Source organism: Mirounga angustirostris, unplaced genomic scaffold (assembly GCF_029215605.1).
Source record: "Mirounga angustirostris isolate CCGP_5_RB_7025 unplaced genomic scaffold, mMirAng1.0.hap1 SCAF_11, whole genome shotgun sequence".
Taxonomy (NCBI): domain Eukaryota; kingdom Metazoa; phylum Chordata; class Mammalia; order Carnivora; family Phocidae; genus Mirounga; species Mirounga angustirostris.
Genome location: NW_026991719.1, coordinates 61,217,275 through 61,240,500, shown reverse-complemented (window position 1 = coordinate 61,240,500; position 23,226 = coordinate 61,217,275). Strand labels below are relative to the sequence as shown.

The 23,226-nt window shown below is 45.2% G+C and overlaps 1 long non-coding RNA gene across 3 annotated transcripts; it reads left to right on the top strand.

Annotated features, from left to right (window-relative positions):
• The first annotated feature begins 6,504 nt into the window (after positions 1-6,504).
• On the top strand, positions 6,505-21,639 carry LOC123840646 (uncharacterized). 3 transcript variants are annotated; one of them, XR_008505764.2, is made up of 4 exons: positions 6,505-6,804; positions 11,027-11,169; positions 13,872-14,110; positions 15,283-15,569. It is a non-coding gene; the product is annotated as an uncharacterized LOC123840646 (long non-coding RNA). The 3 variants fall into 3 exon arrangements; XR_010406196.1 differs by lacking the exons at positions 13,872-14,110; positions 15,283-15,569 and adding an exon at positions 21,474-21,639; XR_010406195.1 differs by lacking the exon at positions 15,283-15,569 and having other exon boundaries at positions 6,505-6,882; positions 13,872-15,266.
• Positions 21,640-23,226: the final 1,587 nt, after the last annotated feature.

Genomic DNA, 23,226 nt, shown 5'->3' with positions numbered 1-23,226 from the left:
GGGAAGACTTCTCTAAGTACCTCCCTAAGTTTAAGCATGTCAGAGAACAGGAATGTATATACCCTTTCCCCAAGTTGGAACTTCTTCTTCTAAACCAGACAAACACAGAAATTCTCCTGTTTTACGTATGTATATATACACACATATTAAATATAACATATCACATATATTATAATTACATTAATTATATTATATCATCATTTTGCATATATTACACATTACGTATTACATATGTTCTGTTATTATATGATTATATTAATTATATTATATTATTATGTATAATTATATATTATACTATTATATTTAAATATTCTATATTAATGTTAGATGATTGAAATAAATACATAAAATTTATAGATTGTGTGTATGTCTCGACACACATATATGTATATGCGCACATACATATACTTGTATCTATCCACATATATATATATGTGGAGATATATATATATATATATATATATATATATGTATGGAATGGATTTTTCTTCCAGATGAGACCTCCCTCAGATCTTCTTACTTACGGGTTCGCTGATGGCAAATCAGATGCAAGGGAGGGTGGAAATACTGACTGAAATAACTTAAACTTGGGCCTATAAGCAAACCCCACACAAAGCATTATCAGACAAATGAAAACTCAAGGGAGGCCATAAGGCCATTTGACTCACTGTCTACCCAATTTTCCGAGGAATTAGAAGTTGTGGCTGCAAAGTAGCCGGCAAAAGGGCCTCCCCGTGCCCCCTCCACCACCAACCCTATACTGAAGCCGGGTACCTGGGTCCATGGGTCTTAGAGGGGCAGCCTTCCCCACCAGTTCCCCAAGGGTTGGAAGACTGTATCTAGGACCACATTACTGCTGGTCAGCCGACCCTCTGGCTCCATGTAGTTAGTGCACCAGGCAGTGTTCTCCTTCATTTCACCACCAGATGGAGATGCTCTGCCTCCCTTTTCCCTGAATTCCATACGCCAGGGAGGCTGGACATTCCACCACAGTACTGAGTCCTCCCCTTTGAGCTCCTGGCAGGGAGCACGGGAGAATTACACAGAGGCTTCTCTCTGTCTGCGCTGCTGTGAGCTACAGCGGTGGTCGGCCATCTCCATGGCCCTTTTTATTTTCCTGAACTTCATGGAGAAATTGATGAGTACCAGGTGGCCCGCCTGGGTTTCCTGTGGTTTCCGGCTTTCTGGAGTTGCACAAGCACCGTGCTTCCTAGTCACCCTTGCCATCGGCCCTCCCAAAGCAGAGATTCGTGTAGCCACTGAAACTCGGTGAGGATAAGTCAATAGCTGATAATTAGTGGGATATATCCTGGTGGTGGTGACTACAAGAGCTATTGTTTGGGATACGGGTTACCACCCGCCCCCCGCCTCCATAATCTACAGAGGCCTTAAAGGGCTGGAACCTACAAAAGCAAAGTTCTGGGAACACTTTGGCCAGGAGGGCCGGGCATTTAAGGAGCAGCATCCCACACCCCTGTACTATCTACCTGGCCCCAAATAAGGATATGCTGCAGGTATACCACCTCCTCTAGGTGCCCACGTTACTCGTCAACTTTTCCATGAAGTTCAGGAAAAGAAAAAGGGCCATGGAGATGCCTGGGCATCCTCTGCATTCAACAACACCCATTCAACATCCTCCTACCCCCAACCCAGTCACTGGTCACATACAATTTGTTTTCTCCTTGTCCTCATTTCCCATAAATGTAAGGAACACACCCCAGACCTCTTACATAGTGAACAGGTAGCTTCCTGGCGAGCAGTCCTACCTGCCAAAGAAACCAGCAATGTGTGCTCTTTAATAGTAGTTTAGTCATCGAGCATGTGCCGTATTTTACACACGTGCGTCAGAATCACCTGAAAAGTGATTTATGCCACAGATGGCTGCGCCCGGACCCAGAGTTTCTGATTCAGTAGGTCTCGGGCAGGGCCTGAGGCCTTGCATTTCTAACGCATGGCCAGGTGAGGCCGATGCTGTTGTTTTGGGGGCCACACTTTCAGAAAAAACTGGACTAGAGACAAAGCTGGATCGAAACCATGGCTGATTTGTTTAATCTCAGGTAGGCCACTTAAACTAAGCCTTAGTTTCCTCATATATAAAATGGAAATAGAGTACCAGTGTTTCCATGTTACTGTTAAGATTCAACGAGGGAATATGGAGAAGGCCCTTGGCATGGGGCCCAGCCCATGGTAAACCCTGAACGGATGTAGGCAATTATTATTACTGTTGTTGTTCTTGTTGTTGATCAGAACATACCATGGCAGACATTTGGTCCTCTTCTAACCTCCTTTTCCCCCCTGTCTCTGCAAGGAATTCTGTCCCCAAAATAATGGAGCTAAATTATATGCAGAATATGGATGATCCTAAATCTCAGTACTCAGAACATAGAGGACGAATCCTGTCATGGCCGGTATTGGGAGAAAAGGCAGGTGCTGATCACGGAAAGAACCGAAGATCATAGTCACCCGCCACCCACCATCCAACACAACAGGGCAAAGACTTGCTGCTACCCTGGCCTAAAACCAGCTGGTGTCCTGGATATTCCCACTCAACACAAGTGTGTAGTTGCCCTCTAACAGGGCATCAGGTACTCTTTTCAGTATCTCCCGCACACTAAAGCAACCTGTGCCCCCCCCCCCCCGCCACGCCCACCTAGTCAGGCCATTCACTTTGCTTTGTCTATTTACAAGTTCTTTTGCCTCAGATCAATTTTCTCAGGCAGAGGCCCTCCGGGACAAACTCTGGAACTCATTGTGGCCATTCTTTCTGAAGGCCTATTTTTAGAAATTCCTTTCACTGTGCACCTCACCTCCGCAAAGGGGAGAACCTCAGCCAGTCAACGATCTGCAGCTTTTCAACTCCCCTCTTTCCTCCAGACCCAGAATAACTGAGGGGATCCTATTGCTGTCTACCACAGAACACGCACTCATTCACTCATTCAAGTTGTGATGCTCTTGTCAACATGGTTTCACCTTCCTGCTGAACCACAGGATCCCTTAAAATATCACAGCCATAGTCACGTGTGCCGAGTCTATAAAGCCTCCAAAACTGCGTAGGACCTACTGTACCATGGGCCCATTCCAAACTCTTGTCTGGAATTAAAATTCCACTGGCATTCCACTGATAGGACTGCAAGTCCCTGACTTACTCCTCCATTACAGCAAAGCAAAGCCCCGTAAGTGACCTAATCTGGAAGGATAAGATCCCAGGACCCGCAGAGAAAGGAGACCAGAAGGGAAGGCAAACCACAAAGAGGAAGGGAACCAGGCTTCTCCACCCTCTGTACGCTTTGGGGTTCACTGGAAAGAGGTCTGTAACCTAAACACTCAAGGGCCTAACCCAGCAGCTTTTGTTGTCCATGCTCTAGAGCCAGCACTTCCTGGTCCTGATCTACCGAGCCCTTCTATCAGCATTTTCTATTCTAGGAGCTACTGCAGGGAATGAAGCAGCAAACATTATCTATATTTTGTGTTAATCTAAGCCTCTGTATTAATAAGGCATGAAACAATGTGAAACCAAGAAGCTTTTATCCTTATCAATGTCATCAAAGCCATACAGGACCACTCCCGATGTCCTCAACTGTCATTTCTTTGAAGAAGCCAAATCTGACCACTCAGTGAAAGTGGGTACACATCCACCGCATTTCTTTATGTCTTATCACCCCGTCTTATTTTCTGTCACTTACCACTATCTGAAATTAACTCAGTAATTTGTTTATTTTCTGTCTCCACCCACTAGAAGGAACGGTCTCTGAGAACAGGGCCCCCGTATTCTTAAGTGTCTTTGGGTCCCCAGGGTCTAAAACTGTGTCTGGTACTTAACGGGTGTCCAATGAATATTTGTTTCATGAATGACTGGATGGGTCGGTGGACAGACAGACGGACAGACACACACACTCACGGACGACGCGCTTAAAAGGGGATCCAGGGCTAGTCGGCTTTCCCTTTCTCCCACTCAAGCACCCAGGCCCCGACCCACAAAGTAAAGGAACGCAGAAACTTTCCGCAAATAGCTTGAAGGCATAGACGACACAGCTGTCTTGGCAATTCCGTACACCACTAGTGCGCACGTCCACACGGGACCAAGCTCGTCCACCTTCCCATTACTCCTCTAGATGACTCTTAGAATCGGTCCGAGGACTAGCATCCTCCTCCTCCTCGTTCCCAATTTTCCCAGTAATGCCCGCCACCACGGAGACCACAAGGAACTGCCCACAACATAAATGCAGGCCACGGGCACGAAAGAGGGCGCCGAAGGCCGTACCACCCTAAGGCAAATGGCCACAATTCCCATCAGCCACCGCACTCCCGCCCCGGAACTTCGTGCGCTGCTGCGGCTGTGAATGTCCTCCCGGACCTTCTGCCTTCGCTCAGTGAACTTGTGGCCATTTGGTGGCAGCATCGCTCCACAGTTGCGCCCAACTCCGCTGCTCCCCCGCCCTTCGTGTTTGGAAAAAAACCGCGCCTCACAGTCGAAAATAAAATTTACTCCTCCACAGAGGCGGTTTTAGTGAACTTCCTCTTTGCAGAGGGCTATTTTCGTAAAGCCTTGCACCTCCCGCTTCCGTCCTTAAATTTTGCTGCAACAATGAGAGGGTTAGTGGATGAAAAATTACTCAGAGGAAAAATTCAGGATAGGAAGATTCTTACTTAACTGGTCAGATAGGATTCTTGCTGAGGATGGCCAAGGCCTCAAACATCAAGGGTGCAATAGCAACTGGATCAGTTATGAAGGTTAGGGAGATTCTCACCAAATTGATTTCGCAAAATTCATGCTAAAGGCAGGCCAAAGCAGAGGCATAGTGGAAAAGCCTCGGAATAGCCTGACTATAAATTTGATGAAGCAGACTTTGTCAGTTGGACCCATGATCACACAGTATCCTGTTAATAGCCTGTCCACATGGACATGGACCACTGCATTAACCTATCATTGTTTGGCATTTAGAATTTTCCTATATCCCTGTTTCTGTTTTTTGTTTTGTTTTCAAAGCTAAAAGGAACAACTTTTCAACAGAGCTTTGTCCTTCTGTCCCACTATATCACAATCTCTTTTCTAGCAGTCTTAATCCCTTGTCAGGATTACAGGCTAACAGTAGTTTCAATGAGAGCACAAGCCCTCACATTCAAAAACAAAACTTCCTCCACAGAAGCAGGGCTTTTGAAGCTGCTTTGTCCTTGCTTCTCTTTATTTCCACAGGGAAAAATTCCTAAAAGCATAACAGAACTTTTCTTCTTTAAAGTTTATAGGATTTACCATACTGTTGACAAGATTATTATTTAAAATTATTCTCGGAATTATTTTAGCCAGGGTACCTAGATTATTTAATTCATTTTTTTATTGAAGGATAATTGACACATAACATTACATTAATCTGTTGTACATTATTATTCAGTATTTGTATACATTGTGAAATGTTCACCACAATAAATCTAGTTAACATTCTTCACTTTAGGTAGTCACAAAAAAAGGGGTTTTTGTGATGAGAATTTTAAGATTTACTATCTCAGCAACTTTCAAATATGCAATACAGTATTAACTGTGGTCAACATGGTGTACATTACATCCCCCATGACTTATTTTTTTAACTGGAAGTTTGTACCTTCTCCCCCCCTTCACTTTAGCTCCTTCTTGATACACATTCAATAAAGAGAAACACTATCCTAAGGGGCTTGCTCAGTCATTGAAACTACTGTTAGCCTGTAATCCTGACAAGGGATTAAGACTGCTAGAAAAGAGATTGTGATATAGTGGGACAGAAGGACAAAGCTCTGTTGAAAAGTTGTTCCTTTTAGCTTTGAAAACAAAACAAAAAACAGAAACAGGGATATAGGAAAATTCTAAATGCCAAACAATGATAGGTTAATGCAGTGGTCCATGTCCATGTGGACAGGCTATTAACAGGATACTGTGTGATCATGGGTCCAACTGACAAAGTCTGCTTCATCAAATTTATAGTCAGGCTATTCCGAGGCTTTTCCACTATGCCTCTGCTTTGGCCTGCCTTTAGCATGAATTTTGCGAAATCAATTTGGTGAGAATCTCCCTAACCTTCATAACTGATCCAGTTGCTATTGCACCCTTGATGTTTGAGGCCTTGGCCATCCTCAGCAAGAATCCTATCTGACCAGTTAAGTAAGAATCTTCCTATCCTGAATTTTTCCTCTGAGTAATTTTTCATCCACTAACCCTCTCATTGTTGCAGCAAAATTTAAGGACGGAAGCGGGAGGTGCAAGGCTTTACGAAAATAGCCCTCTGCAAAGAAGGAAGTTCACTAAAACCGCCTCTGTGGAGGAGTAAATTTTATTTTCGACTGTGAGGCGCGGTTTTTTTCCAAACACGAAGGGCGGGGGAGCAGCGGAGTTGGGCGCAACTGTGGAGCGATGCTGCCACCAAATGGCCACAAGTTCACTGAGCGAAGGCAGAAGGTCCGGGAGGACATTCACAGCCGCAGCAGCGCACGGAAGTTCCGGGGCGGGAGTGCGGTGGCTGATGGGAATTGTGGCCATTTGCCTTAGGGTGGTACGGCCTTCGGCGCCCTCTTTCGTGCCCGTGGCCTGCATTTATGTTGTGGGCAGTTCCTTGTGGTCTCCGTGGTGGCGGGCATTACTGGGAAAATTGGGAACGAGGAGGAGGAGGATGCTAGTCCTCGGACCGATTCTAAGAGTCATCTAGAGGAGTAATGGGAAGGTGGACGAGCTTGGTCCCGTGTGGACGTGCGCACTAGTGGTGTACGGAATTGCCAAGACAGCTGTGTCGTCTATGCCTTCAAGCTATTTGGCGGAAAGTTTCTGCGTTCCTTTACTTTGTGGGTCGGGGCCTGGGTGCTTGAGTGGGAGAAAGGGAAAGCCGACTAGCCCTGGATCCCCTTTTAAGCGCGTCGTCCGTGAGTGTGTGTGTCTGTCCGTCTGTCTGTCCACCGACCCATCCAGTCATTCATGAAACAAATATTCATTGGACACCCGTTAAGTACCAGACACAGTTTTAGACCCTGGGGACCCAAAGACACTTAAGAATACGGGGGCCCTGTTCTCAGAGACCGTTCCTTCTAGTGGGTGGAGACAGAAAAATAAACAAATTACTGAGTTAATTTCAGATAGTGGTAAGTGACAGAAAATAAGACGGGGTGATAAGACATAAAGAAATGCGGTGGATGTGTACCCACTTTCACTGAGTGGTCAGATTTGGCTTCTTCAAAGAAATGACAGTTGAGGACATCGGGAGTGGTCCTGTATGGCTTTGATGACATTGATAAGGATAAAAGCTTCTTGGTTTCACATTGTTTCATGCCTTATTAATACAGAGGCTTAGATTAACACAAAATATAGATAATGTTTGCTGCTTCATTCCCTGCAGTAGCTCCTAGAATAGAAAATGCTGATAGAAGGGCTCGGTAGATCAGGACCAGGAAGTGCTGGCTCTAGAGCATGGACAACAAAAGCTGCTGGGTTAGGCCCTTGAGTGTTTAGGTTACAGACCTCTTTCCAGTGAACCCCAAAGCGTACAGAGGGTGGAGAAGCCTGGTTCCCTTCCTCTTTGTGGTTTGCCTTCCCTTCTGGTCTCCTTTCTCTGCGGGTCCTGGGATCTTATCCTTCCAGATTAGGTCACTTACGGGGCTTTGCTTTGCTGTAATGGAGGAGTAAGTCAGGGACTTGCAGTCCTATCAGTGGAATGCCAGTGGAATTTTAATTCCAGACAAGAGTTTGGAATGGGCCCATGGTACAGTAGGTCCTACGCAGTTTTGGAGGCTTTATAGACTCGGCACACGTGACTATGGCTGTGATATTTTAAGGGATCCTGTGGTTCAGCAGGAAGGTGAAACCATGTTGACAAGAGCATCACAACTTGAATGAGTGAATGAGTGCGTGTTCTGTGGTAGACAGCAATAGGATCCCCTCAGTTATTCTGGGTCTGGAGGAAAGAGGGGAGTTGAAAAGCTGCAGATCGTTGACTGGCTGAGGTTCTCCCCTTTGCGGAGGTGAGGTGCACAGTGAAAGGAATTTCTAAAAATAGGCCTTCAGAAAGAATGGCCACAATGAGTTCCAGAGTTTGTCCCGGAGGGCCTCTGCCTGAGAAAATTGGATCTGAGGCAAAAGAACTTGTAAATAGACAAAGCAAAGTGAATGGCCTGACTAGGTGGGCGTGGCGGGGGGGGGGGGGGGCACAGGTTGCTTTAGTGTGCGGGAGATACTGAAAAGAGTACCTGATGCCCTGTTAGAGGGCAACTACACACTTGTGTTGAGTGGGAATATCCAGGACACCAGCTGGTTTTAGGCCAGGGTAGCAGCAAGTCTTTGCCCTGTTGTGTTGGATGGTGGGTGGCGGGTGACTATGATCTTCGGTTCTTTCCGTGATCAGCACCTGCCTTTTCTCCCAATACCGGCCATGACAGGATTCGTCCTCTATGTTCTGAGTACTGAGATTTAGGATCATCCATATTCTGCATATAATTTAGCTCCATTATTTTGGGGACAGAATTCCTTGCAGAGACAGGGGGGAAAAGGAGGTTAGAAGAGGACCAAATGTCTGCCATGGTATGTTCTGATCAACAACAAGAACAACAACAGTAATAATAATTGCCTACATCCGTTCAGGGTTTACCATGGGCTGGGCCCCATGCCAAGGGCCTTCTCCATATTCCCTCGTTGAATCTTAACAGTAACATGGAAACACTGGTACTCTATTTCCATTTTATATATGAGGAAACTAAGGCTTAGTTTAAGTGGCCTACCTGAGATTAAACAAATCAGCCATGGTTTCGATCCAGCTTTGTCTCTAGTCCAGTTTTTTCTGAAAGTGTGGCCCCCAAAACAACAGCATCGGCCTCACCTGGCCATGCGTTAGAAATGCAAGGCCTCAGGCCCTGCCCGAGACCTACTGAATCAGAAACTCTGGGGTCCGGGCGCAGCCATCTGTGGCATAAATCACTTTTCAGGTGATTCTGACGCACGTGTGTAAAATACGGCACATGCTCGATGACTAAACTACTATTAAAGAGCACACATTGCTGGTTTCTTTGGCAGGTAGGACTGCTCGCCAGGAAGCTACCTGTTCACTATGTAAGAGGTCTGGGGTGTGTTCCTTACATTTATGGGAAATGAGGACAAGGAGAAAACAAATTGTATGTGACCAGTGACTGGGTTGGGGGTAGGAGGATGTTGAATGGGTGTTGTTGAATGCAGAGGATGCCCAGGCATCTCCATGGCCCTTTTTCTTTTCCTGAACTTCATGGAAAAGTTGACGAGTAACGTGGGCACCTAGAGGAGGTGGTATACCTGCAGCATATCCTTATTTGGGGCCAGGTAGATAGTACAGGGGTGTGGGATGCTGCTCCTTAAATGCCCGGCCCTCCTGGCCAAAGTGTTCCCAGAACTTTGCTTTTGTAGGTTCCAGCCCTTTAAGGCCTCTGTAGATTATGGAGGCGGGGGGCGGGTGGTAACCCGTATCCCAAACAATAGCTCTTGTAGTCACCACCACCAGGATATATCCCACTAATTATCAGCTATTGACTTATCCTCACCGAGTTTCAGTGGCTACACGAATCTCTGCTTTGGGGAGGGCCGATGGCAAGGGTGACTAGGAAGCACGGTGCTTGTGCAACTCCAGAAAGCCGGAAACCACAGGAAACCCAGGCGGGCCACCTGGTACTCATCAATTTCTCCATGAAGTTCAGGAAAATAAAAAGGGCCATGGAGATGGCCGACCACCGCTGTAGCTCACAGCAGCGCAGACAGAGAGAAGCCTCTGTGTAATTCTCCCGTGCTCCCTGCCAGGAGCTCAAAGGGGAGGACTCAGTACTGTGGTGGAATGTCCAGCCTCCCTGGCGTATGGAATTCAGGGAAAAGGGAGGCAGAGCATCTCCATCTGGTGGTGAAATGAAGGAGAACACTGCCTGGTGCACTAACTACATGGAGCCAGAGGGTCGGCTGACCAGCAGTAATGTGGTCCTAGATACAGTCTTCCAACCCTTGGGGAACTGGTGGGGAAGGCTGCCCCTCTAAGACCCATGGACCCAGGTACCCGGCTTCAGTATAGGTTGGTGGTGGAGGGGGCACGGGGAGGCCCTTTTGCCGGCTACTTTGCAGCCACAACTTCTAATTCCTCGGAAAATTGGGTAGACAGTGAGTCAAATGGCCTTATGGCCTCCCTTGAGTTTTCATTTGTCTGATAATGCTTTGTGTGGGGTTTGCTTATAGGCCCAAGTTTAAGTTTATTTCAGTCAGTATTTCCACCCTCCCTTGCATCTGATTTGCCATCAGCGAACCCGTAAGTAAGAAGATCTGAGGGAGGTCTCATCTGGAAGAAAAATCCATTCCATACATATATATATATATATATATATATATATATATCTCCACATATATATATATGTGGATAGATACAAGTATATGTATGTGCGCATATACATATATGTGTGTCGAGACATACACACAAATCTATAAATTTTATGTATTTATTTCAATCATCTAACATTAATATAGAATATTTAAATATAATAGTATAATATATAATTATACATAATAATATAATATAATTAATATAATCATATAATAACAGAACATATGTAATACGTAATGTGTAATATATGCAAAATGATGATATAATATAATTAATGTAATTATAATATATGTGATATGTTATATTTAATATGTGTGTATATATACATACGTAAAACAGGAGAATTTCTGTGTTTGTCTGGTTTAGAAGAAGAAGTTCCAACTTGGGGAAAGGGTATATACATTCCTGTTCTCTGACATGCTTAAACTTAGGGAGGTACTTAGAGAAGTCTTCCCTCTTCTAGTTGTAGCATGGCTCTTAGTCCCTCCATACCGGCATCAGGGTCTCAAACGGAGCACTTTGTAGGATCTGTAAATATTCATACAGCAGTTTGGACCAAGCAGGCCGGCAGGGCTTTGAAACTTGTTCATAAGCCAGTCCCTACTTATCCCCCACTGGTATAAGATGGTGGGGCTTACTGGTTTCCTTCTTCAGCCTCTGAATGCCCTTTCCTACTTGTCTCTCGCTTTCAGATTTGGGACAAATTGCCTAATGGTGTGAGCTCTTTCTCTGCAAGCAAACCTCAAAGTGCAGTCTTGCATAAGCTCGGAGTCCAGGAGAAATGTGTTCTAGCATGTCTTGGGCCCATCTCTGCTTCTTCAGCGCAACTGAGGAAGTAAGTGTAAACACAGATAACTGATTTCTTCACTCAGGCCTATCCCTACCGCCCTCTCCAGCCAGAGCAAACGTGTATTCACAGGCCAGAAGGCCAGCAAGAGCTACAGTTTTCTGACTGGATCATAAAGAGTGAACATTGTCTGATCTTGAACACCCAGTGCCACTAGTTAAACTAAAACACCTTTCCACAAGATACTTAGTTCCAATGCTCAAGCCACTTATTTTTCTCATGCCCCCATCCCCATCCACCCTTCTATTTCACAACTTATTTTCTCTCTTCAAACCTCCAACACTGTCTCTCCCATCCTCACTCTGAGCTGATGACCTCCCTTTCTAGTTCATTGAGAACACTGCAATAGGAGTCAACCCGAATCAACAAGTCCAAAATTGAGCTCCCCCATCTTCCCCTATGAACCTTCTTCAGCTGCAGTATTTTCCACTGCAGGGTAATGGCAACTCTATTCAATCAGTTGTTGTGCCATAGACTTGAGAGTGATCCCTCACTATGCTGCTGGACTCACCCCTCATTTTCAACCTGTCAGGAGAGCCCGTGAGGTCTTTGGAACAAAATATGCCCAGAATCTGACCGCTTCTCACCACCTCCACTACTAACATCCTGTGACAAGCTGCCATCGGTCCCCGCGCCGCACCCCCCCCCCCAACGCAGCATACTGAAACTGTTTCCTGACTTCTTTCTCTGCTTTACCCTCCCGCCCGCCACCCGCCACCCGCCACCCCCCTCCAAACTGGCCCACTGATAGTCAATCCGGCAGCCAGAATAATGCTATTACAACATATAATCAGATCATATAATGCCTCTGCTTAAAACCAACAGCTTTCATTGCCCTCAGGGTAGAGTAAGAGTCCTTAGAATTGCCTACAAGGCCATACGTGATGTGTCCACTAGTTACCTCTCTTACCTTATCTCGTAGTGCTCTCCTCCTTTCTCATTCCCCTTTGGCCACAGTGACCTTCTTACTGCTCCTAAAGAAGCGGCTTGGGCACCATCTATCTGTTCTTTCAGCCTGGAGCATCCTTTCCCCCAGATGTCTGCATGACTCCTTCCCTCATCTCTTTTATGTCTTTGATTAAATGTCACCTTTCAGTGTGGCTTACCCCTAAACATCCTATTTCAAATGCCCCTCCCCACCACACATACAATTCCCCTTTACCTTGTCTTATTTTGTTCTTTCAACACGTTATGTAATTTACTTCCTTATTATGATTGTCTGCTCGTCTCTGCCCACTAGAAAGCAAGCTCTTCAAAGCCAGGGTGGTGGTTGTGGCTGTTGTTTAGTATGTGTGTCTGATTGTTCACTGATTTGTCTCAAGAGTGACTGGCATGGAGGAGGTGCTCAATGAATGTTTGTTGCACGAGTAAATATCTATTACCAACATCCTCCGCGTTTACTCAATTTTTTTTTTTTTTTTGATCCGGGGAACAACGAGAGGGAGATGTTCATGTCCCCCACAAAATTATGTTTCCCTCAGTTTCCCCTTATGGTTGCACCATCATCAACGAAGTCCCAAGACAAAGAAAAATATTTCCAACACACGTAACAGGCAAAGGGTAAATAACTCTAAGGAACAGAAGCAGACGATAAATGGTGCACCGAACGGCGAAACAGACAAGCGAAGCAAACACAGTAGGGCACTCATGAATAAATGAACAGTGTTCACAAACACTTTGGTAGTGGTGGTGAGGGTAAGGAAACAAACTACTTTTGCTCAACTGTACCCACACTGAGAGTGTTGTAAAGAATATCTCCATGAATGTCGTTGCTGTACCTGGTGTTAGGAAAATGTTGAAGAGGAAGTTCACTCATTACACAGCAACCTCCCTAGGATGACTTATGGGAGAAACCTACCTCAGGGAAAAGCATGGTCATTCCTTCTGTGCGGTCATGCAGGTTTGACCTCAGGGATACCGTGACTCCTGCTGGCGATCACGGTTCCCTCTTTCCATTTAGGCAGCTTGAAAACGTAGATCGACATCTCCGGCCAACTGGCAGTAAATGTGTAGGACCTCATGGCATGTGCTTTGTGTTCAGATCAGTCATCTGATTAGACTTTCACATTTTAATTTGGCCTTGATTTCCTCACCCAATATATCTATTAAAACTCTGATTTTCTTTGGCATTGATGTACTTTGTAAGCTGTGTGATTCCTCAGCTCAAAGCCTGCCAATGGCTTCTGATCTCACCCAGAGTAAAAGCCCAGTCCTTGGCCTGGAAAGACTCTACCAGATTTAATTCCTGGCTAATTCTCTGGCCTCCTCTTCCCTTCACGCACTCTACCCTAGTCAAACTGGAGCCAGCTTATGCTTTTAATAAAATCTTCTGTTTCTGGGGTGGTTGAACCCCATGATGTGTGACCACAGCCGTAGACTTTTTTTTTTTTTTTTAACCCAGCTTTTGATGGCGAAGCATGATGGCTCTCCAAGCCTGCTTATGCCTTGTTCATGCCAACATTTGAATGAAGCTTATCTGTCAGTCATATCCTATATATCTATCTATATCTAAATTACATGTTATGCATTTCTGCAGATCTTCACATGTGCTTTAACGTGTATATATATATATATATATACACGTTATATATATAGAAGATATAGATATAGATATATATAGATCGCTACACTTTCCACCAATAGCGTCGCTGGTGTACCTGTCTGGTCAATGCTAAATTCTTGTTCTACAGCTCACCCTCTGAGAAGAAATACGGTCACCAGCCACACCACCGAGACCGTTAGATTGGTGATGACAACTACCTTCCATCTTAGCGCATCCACATTGCCTGCCAGAAAAAGAAACTCTGAGCCTATTTACTGGGGCCTCACTAGACAACAACAATCATCATCCTTATGGTCATTTATCTCTGGCTTTTTCTGTCCATGTGAGTCCACCGAACTTCCAAGGCTCCCTCCTCCAGCCCATCCGGTACGACCGTCCCCTCCCTACTTGGATAATTTCCCACAACGTGCACTGCTAACCCAGGATGGGGAAGTGGAGTATATGCAATACAAGAGAGGCTAGACTTTCGGGGCACCTGGGTGGCTCAGTCTTGTTAAGCGGCTGCCTTCGGCTCAGGTCATGATCCCAGAGTCCTGGGATCGAGCCCCACATCGGGCTCCCTGCTCAGCGGGAAGCCTGCTTCTCCCTCTCTCACTCCCCCTGCTTGTGTTCCCGCCGTCGCTGTCTCTGTCTCTGTCAAATAAATAAATAAAATCTTAAAAAAAAGAGAGAGAGAGAGAGAGGCTAGACTTTCAATGGCACTGTGGCACTTCCAATAGGTCAAAACATTCTAATGAGCGAATCCTTGGAAATCCAGGCCTCTGGAAACCCATGGTATGGGATTTCATCAATTTGGAGGTGCACAGGAAAGCCAGTGGGGCACAAATAGTTTGAGGGTCATGAATTATTACGTGACGGTTCAGGGTCAAGGCCCAGAGGTTTCTCTCTCTTGCTTCCTTTCACCTCAGGGAATGGCCTCAGGCAATGCCTCTGGAGCTAGTTCACTCAGTCTTCTCTGACCAGCAGTGCCAGCCCTTCCTTCCAGATCTTGTTCTTGTGTTGAACCCACCATGTGGACTTGACATCCTCACCAGAGAAAACTTGGAAAGTTGGGGAAAGTTAGCAGAATGAATTAAAAGATCAACCATAATTCCACAACCAATGTATAACCACTCTTTGTTCTTAATTTACTCCCCACTGGTCTCTTTCCTATGGGAGTAAGATAATGTAGACTGTAACCCACTACCATGAGATTCAGTGGTGTCCCCTGCTGCACTCCAGACATTGCTGAGCACGTGTGAAGATCTGCAGAAACGGCCTTCCTGCCCCCTGGCCACACACCCATCCTTCACGGGAAAAAGACACTTACCCCAACATTAGTCAGGCAATAAAAAAAAAAAATTTTAAAAAATTATTTATTTTTTTAAAGTTTTCATTTAAATTCCGGTGAGTGGACATGCAGTGTAATACTAGTTTCAGGTGTCCAATATTGTGGTTCAGCCCTCTCATACAACACCCAGTGCTCATCACAACAAGTGCCCTTGTTAATACCCATCACTCATATTTTTTTTAAAGATTTTTATTTATTTATTTGACAGAGAGATAGAAGAGCACAAGCAGAGGGAGTGGCAGAGGGAGAGGGAGAAGCAGGCTCTGCACTGAGCAGGAACCCGATGCGGGACTCGATCCCAGGACCCTGAGATCATGACCTGAGCCGAAGGCAGACGCTTAACCATCTGAGCCACCCAGGCGCCCTACCCATCACTCATTTAACCCACCCACCCCCACACCCCCCACCTCCCTTCTGGTAACCATCAGCTTGTTCTTTACAGTTAAGAGTCTGTTTTTTGGTTAGGCAATAAAAACAAAACAAAACGAAAAGAAATTTAGTCACAGTGAGATATCATTTCTTTTTCTATCAGAGGACTATTTGGTTTAGGGACGGAAAAGGATACTAGGAAATGACATCCTAAGGAACAGAGAACCAGGAAGTCTGGCCTGGGCCACTAACAGCACTGTGGCTGTTTGAGGGAAGTGGTGCTATGCCTTACTCAGGTTTGTCCCCTGGCCCAGTTCCCATGGGATCAGCTAGGAATCCAATGAGGGGCTGAGAGTAAAAACTGAAAGAGTTGTTTCCATAATAAGAGTTATGAAGCAGTGCCAATCACTCAGCACAGGCCAAACGGCTCCCTTTCATGGTGGGTGACCACCATGTGCAACTGGTGGGCCTGTGGTCAGACCACAGGATGCCCCTGTGCCAGCAAGCCCCACAGGAGCCACTCTCAGAGAAATCTGCTGGTGATACCTGGGTCCAGAGCCCCAGAATCTTTTGTAGATGTGGCTGAATAAAAACAGGGTTAACACCAGGTCAGCAGAACAGGCTCACCACCAATCTCATCCCTGCCTCTTCTCTGGATGCTCCAGAACTCCTAGCAAGCTCTGCATCAACGTATTCAGCCGCTCCAGCCAGGGTGTGTGATGGCCACTGAGGTTATCACCAGGCTTGGGCATGGACAGGCTTGATGGTATATCCTGACATAAGATTCCTTATCCTCACCCAAGAATGGAATGGAATGGAATGAAATGGAATGACAAAGGAGATCTGAAACATGGGCATGGGGCAGGCTTCAGAGGGCTCTGAGTAAAGAATTGATCCAAGTCCTAAATGACCAAATTGTTCTGATCATTTAGGGAAACACATACACACACACACACACACACACACACAACTGAAACAAAAACTTTACCACATTTCTAGCTGAGAAAATTTAGAGATGGGGCTTGGATTATCAAGTGGTAATACCATTAGAAACTGTTTTATGTTTCTATAAAGAATGTTCTGTGATTATAAGAAAGCAAAAAAGGAAAGAAGGAGCAGAGGTAGAGGAGCAGAGAGAGGGAGGGAGGAGGGAGAGAGAAACAGAGAGACAGAGACACACACACAGAGGATACAGACAAAGGAAGGAAAGAAGGGAAAGAGAAAAAAGTGACTATGTATAGAGACCAGCCATGGGCTTAGTTCAGTTTTCTTTTTGAAACCCATGGCTGCTGCCTCTAAAGCCCAAAGTCCTGATGATAACATTCTGGTATTGTGCTTGCTTAGTGAAGCTTTCAGAGCTTCCCTTGAGGAAAAGTTATGACCCACTGCAGCAAGACAGGCATGACTGGGGTCTACGCCCAACCAATGTGACAGCCCTAGTTCACCGTAGCACCAGGAAGTTGCAGCTAGACCCACAAGTACCATGCCTAACTTGTGCCTATTTCTCCCCTTCATTGCCCCAGGCTTCCCTCTCTGGTAGCAGGTGTGGAACAAAGGAAACTTTGCCAAGAAAAAAAAAAAAAAAAAAGAATCTCAGAGCGTCAGTCTGAGCTATGTCTGGAAAGTCCATGGCATTCTGAATGATTAAGAATTTACTGAGCATTTACTAGGCTCCAGGCCTTGTGCGAAGAGTTCCTATGTTCACTCATTATGTAATGCCATCATCAAAACAACCAAGCGAAGCAAGTGTGACTATTACCTCCACTTTTTAAAATTTAATTTTATTATGTTATGTCAATCACCATACATTACATCATTAGTTTTTGAGGTAGTGTTCCATGAGTCATTGTTTGCGTATAACACCCAGTGCTTCATTCACTACGTGCCCTCTTTAATACCCACCACCAGGCTAACCCATCCCCCCACCCCCCTCCCCCCTAGAACCCTCAGTTTGTTTCTCAGAGTCCATAGTCTCTCGTGGTTCATCTCCTCCTCCGATTTCCCCCTCTTCATTTTTCCCTTCCTACTATTTCTCCTTCTTCTTCTCCTCCTCCTCCTCCTCCTCCTCCTCCTTCTTCTTCTTCTTCTTCTTCAACATACAATGTATTGTTTCAGAGGTACAGGTCTGTGATTCATCAGTCTTACACAATTCACAGCGCTCACCATAGCACATACCCTCCCCAATGTCCATCACCCAGCTACCCCATCCCTCCCCCCCACCACTCCAGAATCCCTCAGTTTGTTTCCTGAGATTAAGAATTCCTCATATCAGTGAGATCATATGATACATGTCTTTCTCTGATTGACTTATTTCGCTCAGCATAATACCCTCTAGTTCCATCCACACGTTGTTGCAAATGACAAGATTTCGGGTTTTTTTTTTTTTTTGATGGCTGCATAATATTTCATTGTATATATATATACCACATCTTCTTTATCCATTCATCTGTTGATGGACGTCTTGGCTCTCTCTATAGTTTGGCTCCACTTTTGAAGTGAGGAAACCAAGGCTCTGTGAGCTTTAGAAACCTGCCTAATGTCACACAGATAAGAAAATTCAGGTGCCTCTGAAATACAAGATGACATACATTAACCACAAACCATCATGGCCCTGAGACTGAAGAGGGGAATAAGGTTGGTAATTTCCAAGGAGGAGGTGATTTTTACATCTGACCTGATTTCAAATCCCTTTGAAGGGAGGCACCTTCTCTCTTAAACATCTACTCACAGACACACACACACACATGCGTGCGCACACACACACGCGCGCGCACACACACACACACACACTGACTGGTATGGGGCAGTCTGAGTCCCATGTGATCCAGATTCTGCAGTTCACAGAATGATTATTTCCTTACCCTTATTCATGAACAATATTAAATCAACATTCCCAGAATTTTCTTGGAAACTTAATGCATCAGAAGCTCCTAACGTGGGGCGCCTGTGTGGTTCAGTTGTTAAGCGTCTGCCTTCGGCTGGGGTCATGATCCCAGGGTCCTGGGATCGAGCCCCACATGGGGCTCCCTGCTCCACGGGAAGCCTGCTTCTCCCTCTCCCACTCCCTCTGCTTGTGTTCCCTCTCTCGCTGTGTCTCTCTCTGTCAAATAAATAAGATCTTAAAAAAATAATTAATTAAAAAATAATAATAAAAAAAGGAGAAGCTCGGAACTTAGCCCCAAATGTGTTCACTTCAGTTGAGCTGATTCCACCATCCCCCAAGGATAGCTCAGAACCCTTCTCTGTCTTCCCATAATGCCCTGGATGTATTGTTATCGATCCATTCATCCAACAAATAACCATGGAACTCCTCTAATACAGGTCAGCCGCTGTATTACTCCATGGAATCTCTATCATTCCAATCACTACTATCTTTTTTTTTTTTTTTTTTAGTGATCAGTTTCCATGTAACCATATCTCTCACTAGGATGAGTGCCTTGTGAGAAGGCACCCTGCATTATTCACTCTTATATCCCTAGGGCTTAGCCACATATGGGCACACCTCTGAGTAGGTTATCAACAAATACTGGAGATTGAATGAAAAATTTCATGAGGTATCTACTGCCTGTGAAAAATTAGGAAGACAAAGAGGGTCAGCATGTCAAGGGGTATGGAGGGTGGAATGGAATATCCTGACTGCACATAGGGACAAAGGGAGGTGTCCTCCTTTCTGAGCATGTGCACTGGAGAATCATGCCTCTTCATGGGACCCATGTTCAGAAAATGGTGGCACAAGCATGATGAACGGGAGAGGTCTCGGGGTGCGTCGTCACAGAGGTTACTCTCGTTCACTCTTGGTCCCTTCCACGCAGCTGCAAGAATTCTTCCCGATTTAGTTCCAGTCTTGGCTAGTCTCATAGGTGGTTGGTCAACTACTGCAAAACAGACTCAGAACTCAATCAAATTAGCCAGAGTTTCTTTAGGGTAGAATGATCAAACATCTGCTGATGTGTCGGCTTCACTTTCAGTTTGTCCCTTGTTGTTGTTGTTGTTGTTTCTGGACAAGGAGCCTGAATTGTCTCTTGGTCCCTGGTATAGTATTCAGGGATCGTGCAGGCCTTCTGACTTTAAGTTGTGCTGCTGGTGGCAGCAGGGAGCAGCCCCTCCTTTCTTCATACAGCTACTGATTAATAGTAAATAAATCATAGTTTTCATGAACTGAGCAGCTTTTCTAAATCAGGTTTCACACTACATCATTCATCTCAGAATAACGCTACAAGTTGAGTATGCTGCTTCATTTAATATTTGAAAAAGAGAAAGAGGGAGGGAGGGAGAGGGGGAGGGAGAGGGACCCTGTACAAAAACAGTAGATGGAGGAATTAAGACTTGATTCAAGGTCCAAGTTCATCACTGATTGGTATTATGGATATTACATGGTGTTTCTTGAGTTTTCCTTCCTGAGAAGCAAATCTGTTCATCAGCAACCAAAGAGCAGTAGCTGGAGTCCATGGCCAGCCTCGCAGCACTATCTTATCACAGCAACCCTGGGAACACTAGAGCTACTTTTGATGGTAAGGGGGCAGGATGGAGGTGAGACTGTGGACATGACACAAAGCTGAGAGGGACTTATGGAGGCTAGTGAATGGTTGCACCTGTGTTTCAGTGAGGGAGAGGTAGTGGTGGTGTCGATGTCACGATGTCAACCCTTTCTGGCTACTGCAACCCAAGACAGAGCAAGATTTTCAGGGACTTGTGAGTCCCTGTGTCAAAAGGAACAAAAGGAACGCAGTGCCTTGGGCGTCACCTCCTGTAACAACTGTGTCAGATGGCCAGGACGGCATCTTAAGGGGCCGGTGTACTTCCTCCCGACCACAAAACAGTCCTGGAATATGATCACCCCACTCACATGCGACAGCTTCAGCAAGATGGCACCAACCATCTCTTTTACCTGGCCCTTGCTACATTTTGTAAATCAGGTTTTCTGTTTTCACGGAACACTCTCTCACGTGATTTCTGACCACAGCCCCGGTTGTTTTTTGTTTTTGTTTTTGTTTTTTTCCCTCTCAACTTTTAGTCACAAGTTTCGAGGTCAGTCGAATTTGCTTTCCTGTCTTTAGTCCAATAGCCAAACAGTCCATGAGAACCACACCCCTGAATACTATCTGCCTATTTAGCTGCTCGATTCCTGTTTCATATCTCAGTGACCTCATTGTCCCAGGACACCCTACCTCATACCATTTATGGCTTCTAGCCCGTCTGCATGAATTGGACTCTTCGTTCCTTTTTTTTTTTTTTTAATGAGATGCACTTTGCCACATGTTAATATATTTATTTGTTTAAGACTTTATTTATTTAAGACTATTTATTTGGGGGGGGCATGAGCAGGGAGAGGGGAAGAGGGAGAGGGAGAGAGAGAAGCAGACTCCCCGCTGAGTGTGGAGCCCGATGCGGGGCTCCATTCTAGGACCCTGAGATCATGACCTGAGCCAAAGTCAGATGCTGAATGGACTGAGCCACCACCCAGGCACCCCCAACAATACATTTATTATACCGGTTGCACAGATGTTTGACAGTAACGTGTATTACAGAATTGTTGGGTTCAGGGCTCAGAATTTATCCATTAAGTCAAGTTTGTTCACATGTTCAAAACTTCTACTAAATTCTTATTAAGTTATTGGCTGTTTGAACAGTTAACCGCTGAGAGACATGTTAAAATATTCCACTATTTTACTGGATTTGTCCATTTCTGCTTGTAATTCTTTCAATTTTTGCTTTATGTATTTTGAGGCTGTGTTACAGTTAGGTTTCTGGGACAAGTTCCAATCTGGGACAGCATCCTGGTGTCACTGTTGCACTCCCTCCTGACCATAGAACACACCCTGTGGACTCAGTCACTCAAGATGTCATCTCTAACATCCTGTCTTGGCATGAAACACACTTACTATAAGATGAGTCAACCCCTGTGGGTATTATGAACCACACCTATCACAGAAAACACTTTTATTATCCAGATTTTATATTTTCACGGTAGACTAACTTACATGGTTTCTGACCATACTCCTATTTTTCCTCCCAACTTTTAATGACCAGTTGCAAGGTCCTTCGAGTTTGTCTTCCCATCTAATCCGACAGCCACCAAGACCACGTGATCCATATTTTTAAGGAGTTTCTACATGGCTTTACCACCTGCAAATAGCAGCACTCACCCAACTGCCTTGCCAATGACAAACATATTTGAAAACCGAAGATGCTTTCCTTACAGGTAAGATGCCTTCTTCCTACCCTATGGCACCGTAGCTCCAGCAATTATAGCTTTCATTTCCTCCACACCCCTGTCATCCCTGACATTACCGATACCTCAGCACCTTAATCAGGACTGGTGATGCCTTTGGCTCTACCCATGGCATGTCCACATTACCTGTCTTAGAAGGAAGCTGAAGGTCAACTCAGTGGTGCCCTTCCAGAAAAGAGAATCATCCCAGTTGAACTTCCATCTCCATTTTTCTTACCCCACACCAAAAGGTCTTTCTTCAATATAGTTCTTTTTTTTTTTTTAAAGATTTTATTTATTTATTTGAGAGAGAGACACAGCGAGAGAGGGAACACAAGCAGGGGGAGTGGGAGAGGGAGAAGCAGGCTTCCCGCTGAGTAGGGAGCCCGATGTGGGGCTCGATCCCAGGACCCTGGGATCATGACCTGACCTGAAGGCAGACGCTTAATGACTGAGCCACTCAGGCAACCCTCTTCAATATAGTTCTTAAAGTCCACCAACTCTCCCCTCTTAGGTACTATCTTTTGTTCCTGGCCCACTCCTCTTTCCCTTATTTTAATAGCCAGCTGCCTTGAGTCCATCTGAAACAATAGGTGTGAGTGCAAAGGCCGATGCTTATTTTGATAGCTCTGCCTGGCCTGGCAACGGGAAAGGCTCTGGATGACAGTTTTGTCTCCTGCTGTTTGAGGGTACAGATCTTCCAATCTTGTGAGGACCCCAATTCCTGCTCCGTGAGAGTATCTAAGGCTGTGAATATTTGAGCAGCGAGAAGTTCCCTGGTTAAAAAAAAAGTAAAATAATTCTAACAAACCATGTGCATAGTATACATAATAATCATAATAAGTTTTTTTTTTAAATTTAAAGGCAAGTAATGTGCCCAAAGTATTAGATAAAGCGAATTACGTAAGTGCTTTCTCAGGTAAAAGGTCAGTTGTGTTTCTTAAGATTCTATTCCTATTCGGTTGTTATGTACAGATTTGGCCATCATCGTGAGCCTACCCTTCCACTTTACTGTTGTCTACTGACCTCCTGGTCAGGCCTCCACATTCACTAACGTCCAGCATCCGTGCGGATGACCCATCTTACATTCAAACCTCTGGGTTACGTACAGACTGCTATCCTTGCAGAATCATGTCCTCTAGTTTTAGCTATTCCCTGAAAACGTCCCTCCATCTCCTTTAGATCGGTTCTCCCTTTCCTCTGAGCTGCTGTGCAGGACTTCTAAGACACTCTTCTCAGGACAAGACTTTTAACACATTCCCTCTTGCTCTCAGCTGCCTTCTCATGCTTCATAGAGAAAACAGAACGCTTCTGGAGGGAACACCTCAATTTCCTCTTTCTGCTACCTGTCTTCATTCAGTTTCTCTGGACATACACCCAGCTCACCCTCCAGGACAGTCTTTTCTATAAGGCCAATTCCCCAGCAAGCACATTTAAGTCTCTCTAAACCTAAAATAATAATTTTAAAAAGTCCCTGAGCTTCCTCAGAAAATTAAAAAATATAATCTCACTTCTGGGTGTAAATCCCAAAGAATTGAAAACAGGGTGTCAAAGTGCTATTTTCACACCCAT